Source organism: Adiantum capillus-veneris, chromosome 2, assembly GCF_014529385.1.
Source record: "Adiantum capillus-veneris isolate H3 chromosome 2, ASM1452938v2, whole genome shotgun sequence".
Lineage (NCBI taxonomy): Eukaryota > Viridiplantae > Streptophyta > Polypodiopsida > Polypodiales > Pteridaceae > Adiantum > Adiantum capillus-veneris.
The window spans coordinates 86,063,715-86,069,819 of record NC_140932.1 but is presented as its reverse complement, the minus strand read 5'-3'; the positions used below and the strand labels follow the sequence as shown (position 1 = coordinate 86,069,819).

Here is a 6,105-nt window from a genome sequence, read left to right as displayed (position 1 = left end):
TTGTGACATCTAGTGATAATAAATCATTACGTGTGTGAGAGTTTGGGTCTCAAGGTCAGAGATGGTACCACATGCTTTGAAGAGGCTCACGAACGTGTACGCATGAGGTTCAAATCCATCCTTCAGCATGCATTCATGCATACAGAGGGTATCATAAGCGTGTCCGTAATCAAATAAACAAGAAAATACCGTTCTCTGAGACGTGGAATCGATTGTGGAAGAGAGAGAGAGAGAGAGAGAGAGAGAGAGAGAACCTGCTTGTGTCGTTTGGTAGTGAGAAAATCCTTGAGGCGCTCTGTTTTCCTTGTGTCGCTTGATGCTTCAAACTACCTGTGAAGAAGATGGGCCTGCGTTTTTTTATTATTATGATTGTTTGCTGCGTTTGACGGCGCTTTTTAGAGCTGACGGCACTGCTTTTTTTAGAGCTTCACAGCGTCGGCACTATTTTTTTAAAAGAGATGAGGTGCAACCACATGGGCTGCTGAGGAGCCAAGCAGCGAAAACTTGCCACTTCGCTAATTAAGTAATGACGTGATTGAGCAAAGTAAGTGCATTGATCTAACATGAAATTTTATGAGATCTTTTCTTTATTGTTTCAAAGATTTTGTCATAAAATCTATGGGGTAGATATACACTGAAAAAGTGAAGTTATTAAATAATTTGGGTAGAACATATTATGTTGTTTCATTTAAGCTTGCACAAAAATTGAAATCAACATTGGACTCTAACATGAAACGGTGTGTAGAGTTATCCGATGGAAAGAAATAGTACATATGTGGACATTTTGAGAATGTGTTCTTCACACTTAACAAGGAACAAATATTCTGGCAACTTTTATGTGATTGATGTGAATGTTCTTGATGTAAATGTTCTTGATGTCAAACTAGGAATGAGCTGGTTATCTTTGGATCAGGATGTTGCTTCTTGTAAAAAAAGAATATAGATTTTGAGGACATGACCATAAAATTAAAGCTATCGAGAGGGAATCAAAATCAATCTCGGTTTTTGCAGTGAAACTTATAAGAGGTGTTAGGTAGGCATGTGAAAAATTCTTAGTGTTTTCTCATGAGATCGTAGAGGGAAAAAAAGGACCACAAATCTTTAGTACGTTGAAAAACACTTCTGGATTAGTTTCATGACACATTTTTGGTTGACATACGTTGGAGAGGGGGAATAGGGAACACAACCAGCACACACAATACTTGCCTCTCTATAGCTCAGGGATTCCACAGCACCCCTAACCTCTCAAAAAACACCTTCACATCGACTAATTTGCACAAACAATTATACCTTCGCATACAAAACAACTACCTCACTCTTTGCACAAGAACACCCACAACACAAACGCACCCACGCTGCTTAACTCACCCGTTCTGACTCACAAAACACCCCTAATCTGCACTCTAGAAAGTACCCTTCAAACTGCAGGCAAACCCTCTGCAAATAATGGTTAACACACCAAGAGTGAGAGAGAAGGAGGGGATTGGGGAGAAGCAATACAAGAGATTGGGCAAACGGTTGGTATTATTGCATAGAGGGTAGTACAATTGATGTATGCAGCTTCAATGGAAAGCTTGGCATCACACAAGCTTCAAGCTTTAACTTCCTCACCCAGGCAAAAAAGCACTTCAATTTTCTCATTAACAACCTTTTAAAGGGGTACCTCTAAGAGGACAAAAAAAGAAAAAAAAGGTGATTTTCTCTTGTCGTGGCCTTCACTTAGAGCTTCTTTTATTATTGTCTTGCATTGTTAACACTTGGCCTAGTTTGCTTTTGGAAACATGTACATGGTGTGCACACTTGCCCTTTGCATCGTCCACCTTGGCCGGCCGGATCTCTCCCCTTTTGGTCTTGCATTTGGCTTTGTCCACTTGGTCCTCAACTTGGACGGCTTTGGCTTTGCTTTATACCACTTGGATGCTCCCCGATTTTCTCTCTCACTCTCTGCTGTGGGGCTCACCCTTACCTGAGGGGGGAAGGCAATAGCGATATCGTTATTGCCCCCCTCCTCTTCCTTCAAAACTTACGGGCTTTGAGAGCCGCGGGAACCCCCCCCCTTTCGAGCCTGCCATGTCATCACCGGGCTTACCGCCGTGGTCGCCCTGTGCCGCCCATCCTTAGCTGGCTCGCCGCTCAAAACCGCCGCATCACCGCCACAGCAGCGCCCGTCGCGCGGACGCCATAGCTGCATCCAAGGCCACGAGCTCCAAGAGCTCCACACTCCTCCTTTGGATGCTAGTGGGAGGGCCATGGCCCAGCTTGTATCCCCCGAGCTACCAGCCCCCGCTTTCGCATATGGATTTTCACCCTCGCCACGTGTCAGCTCCAAGAGGCTTCAAGCCTTTTGAGTTTCAAAAAGGTCCCTTAACTTTTTTTTTAAGCACAAAAACCTTTTGGCCTAACTTTGTCTGGCTCCCATGTACTGCTTCCACCTACTATTGCCGAGCCGCAACAACTTACTAAAACCCCACTTTGCCGGCTACAACCACCTTCTCTGTACCTACACTTTGACTTCTCGACGTCCTCGAACCAAAGCTTTCAAAAATGGAAAAAACCATCTGCAACCAACTTCGGGCAAAGACTCCCAGTTTTCCTACGGCTATATCTCCTTGCTCGGGCCTATGTTTGTCATGCACTATCTTCTTTCTAGCTCCATATGATGTACACTCTACTCTAGAACTTTGTCGAGGCTCAAAAGATGCCAGATGGCACGTACTCCAATGCGGTCAAGTGGGCTCAGACCCGGGCCCCGAAAAAACTTCAAATGACCATATCTTGCAAACCGTGGCTCCGATCCACAATCTGAAAAGACGGGTAGCCTCCTTGAATTGATCTCTACACATCCATACCCCAAGTTGCACTTGGACCACCTGTCTCCAGCTGCCCTGTCCGGCAAGAATTTGCAAACCTCCAAAACTTCAACCTTCAATAACTTGGGCTCCATAGCTCGATCTGATGAGCCGTCTGGACCTACTCCTCCATCACTTCAAGCTGTTCATTTCAGAACCTCAAAACTGCACTTTGCATCTCTTTCACCTGCTACCCCAATTAGCACATTATGGAGCCTTTCTTGGCCTATAAGCCGCATCATGCATACACTTCCGCTGCTACCTGCTATCCCATGAACTTCATAGCTGCTCCAGTCCTTTGCCATGCTTCTGCTTGCCTATACACACCTGTCCATGCCATCTTCTAGAGCTGACATACTTTGGCTACACCAACGTGATCTTCCTTCACCTAGATCTCTAGACCATGCAATTGATCTCTACACTTGAACGAACAAGGTGTTGAGTTAGTTGAGTGGTGCCTAGGTAATCTGGAAGATTGACCTTTGATCTAGGTATCATCAAATTAGAATCAAATTAGAGAACATTTCAAGGACTAATGCACTAATGCATTGACCACATTCACTGACCACATTCGTATGCTTGATCAAAAATATTTGTCATTCATATCTTAATGTCTATATTCTTGTATTCTTGGATGATATTTTTGTTTATTTGGAACATGAAAAAAAAATGCATTACAGCTGTGCAAAACTTTTGAGACTCTTCGTGAGTATAAATTGTATACCAAAATGAGTGAATGCTTTTCTGGCAAGGATAGAATTTTATTGGGATGGGTGATTTCTAAGGTGGACAAAAGAAATACTAAGAAAAATTTAAGGGACCCATAGAAAACCACATGTCATTTTCAATAAAAGATTCAAGCATCTTAGGAACTTAACTGTATTGTCAAAGTTTTCATTAAGTAGCAAAACTCTCTTGTTGAAGATTCCACTTGGGTTGATATCTGTGCTTTGCCTCTACAACTTTGCACATTCTAACTTTGAGGAGCATGGTTTAAAAGCTACAACAAATATACGTAAATAAGACTTAAACAACAACAATTAGTGTACAGGTAGAGATATATAGGAAACATCTATTTTGATCGACCCAACCAACAAGTAATGGGACTACTTTATGATTTTGTAAAATCATATTATCTTATGTGTTGAGTTGATCTTACGAGAATGTTTTTTTGGCTATTTTATAGAGGCGTCAAAGAACACAAGGTGACATCCACTCAGCAAAACGAGACAGAGCCTTTTATCAGGTGCCATGAGATTGAGATTGGGATTTTTTGTGGACATGCAACAAGAGATAGCTTGGGGTAGTTAGGTGGTTTGAGCTCTTTCTTCAGGGGTGCGGTGTTGCTGTATATTTGGGCTCTCTCTCTCTCTCTCTCTCTCTCTCTCTATATATATATATATATATATATGTATATGTATATGTATATATGTATGTATGTATGTATGTATATATATATAGATATATATATAACTTCCCTATGTGTCGCTGCTACAACTTTTTGTTATTTATTATCTTGAGTCGATCCTTGCTACATCATGATATATTGAAGCAAAAAGAGAATTCCAACTCTATGCTAAAGCCAAAATATGTGATGGTAAAGATCTTTGTGTGTTGTATTTAATTATTGAAGACAATAATGATGAAAGTGCTAATTCAGAGGGGGTACATGTTGATTTGTTGTCTTTTCTTACCAATGGGTTGAAGGGTTATTGAATGATGATATGGATGGGGAAATAGATGTTATATTACAGAAGCATGTAAGTATTATGATGCAAAGGTATTCAAAAGAAGGTGAGAGGATTGAAGAGAAATTTATCATCCATATGTCTGAGGCTTCTCTATATAATGAGAAGGGTTCTTCAACGAGAGAAGATGCATAGCTTATGAGTTTTTTAGATGAAGCTTTAGAAGGGTTTAAGGCTATCAACAACAAGGGCTTTTCTTAGCTTGATGAGAGGTGTGAATAATCTGTGATATTGATTTTTTGCAAATTTTGGATGGATTCTAAAAGCTTTTGTGCCAAATAGTTAGGGCTTGTTGTACAAGTAGATTTTTTGTCTTTTCCTACCAACGGGTTTAAGGGTTATTAATGACAATATGGATAAGGAAATAGATGTTATTTTTGAGAAGCATATTCATAGGTGAAGTCATTTTTGGCAGTCCCCTTGTGCTGCATGGATACTGTTTTTGATGCATTTCCAAACTCTTATCAGACCTTTGCTAATAGTACTTGGAGACTTATGACCCTAGGAAACCCTTAAGCTGTCAATTTTGATGCATTATGCACATTGCTATTACAGGATTAAAATTCAAGAAAGAATAGGGATAAAGAGCGTGTAGTTGAACAAACTTTTATTGTTGCTCAAAGAAAAGTGGTAATAGCAATGCAACCACTTCTCATGGTTCTTTTGTGAGTAGCAGATCACCTGTTTCTAGTGCTTTTGTTGGCAGCAACTCGTATAGGAATTATGGTGAAAAACGCAAGAAGAAGATGCGTTTCCATTATTGTAAGTGTAATGATCACCTAATAAAGCAATGTCCTAAGTTGAAGGCAAAAGAAGCCAAGAAGAAAGAGGCAGGATCTACCACTAGTGCAACTATTGTAGAATCTTCTATTAATGGAGATTGTGATGTTGATGTAGATGAAGATTAGGCATTTAGTGCATAGTATACTTATGATCCTTCTATCCATGATGCATGTATGTCAATTGATGCAGAGTCATATGTTTGGTACTTTGATAGCGGTGCTACAAAGCACATTACTTTGCATCAAGATTTATTTGCCTCTCTTGATGTTGTCCATCACGAGAATACAGTCACTTATTCGGTCAAGAGAGTTAGAAAGATTGTGCTAATTGTTGTGAATGGTAGTTCTTTCACAATTGTTGATGCATTTTATGTACCAAGGATTAAAAAGAACCTTTTTCTAGTATCTGCACTTGCAAGACTTGGTTTTGTTATCACATTTGTAAATGCTGGATATATAGTTCATGATCTCAGTTTGGTGATGAAATTTTTGCATCTGGCATTTTGTGCCATGACCGATATAAGCTCTCTTTGTATGACAAGTGTGGGTAGAAGTTTGCTTCAATAGCTATGGATTCAACGGTTGCTCAGATGCCAGACTTTGGCTTGCATGATTTGGACATCCGAATCTTTCCAGTTTATTGTGTTTGTAGAAATCTGATATGATTTCTTCTTTTCCACCTCTTGAAGCATCTAAGGATATTTGTGAAGGCTATTAAGATGCAAC

At 40.2% G+C, this 6,105-nt stretch overlaps 1 pseudogene; it reads left to right on the top strand.

The window, feature by feature from the left end:
• The first annotated feature begins 1,554 nt into the window (after nucleotides 1-1,554).
• LOC147463117 (uncharacterized) lies at nucleotides 1,555-2,036 on the top strand (annotated as a pseudogene).
• The last annotated feature ends 4,069 nt before the right edge of the window (nucleotides 2,037-6,105 follow it).